Here is a 386-nt window from a genome sequence, read left to right on the forward strand (position 1 = left end):
AATAGGGCCCACCTGCAGCTACAATGCTATTATTAAACTTTTGTTTTGTTTTTGTTAAAAGTATTCTATTTTGTTAAAAGTATTCTATTATACACAATCAGGCTGAAATAATTAATGCATTCTTCTAGGCGGGAATAAAAAGTTCTCAAACTTTGGGGGAATGGGCCCCTTAAATACTAACATAGACCCCCATATATGGATTCTAAAGGCACAAGAGCCCACTTGACATCAGACAAGCTGGCAACCTGGCCAGTCTGCCACTGTCTATATCTATGTATATTTGAATATATAAAGATGTATATGTATATACATGTGCGTGTGTGCATGTGTGTGTGTGTTTGTGTGTGTGTGTGTGTGTGTGTGTGTGTGTGTGTGTGTGTGTGTGT

Source organism: Octopus bimaculoides, chromosome 26, assembly GCF_001194135.2.
Source record: "Octopus bimaculoides isolate UCB-OBI-ISO-001 chromosome 26, ASM119413v2, whole genome shotgun sequence".
In the NCBI taxonomy this organism is placed as follows: domain Eukaryota; kingdom Metazoa; phylum Mollusca; class Cephalopoda; order Octopoda; family Octopodidae; genus Octopus; species Octopus bimaculoides.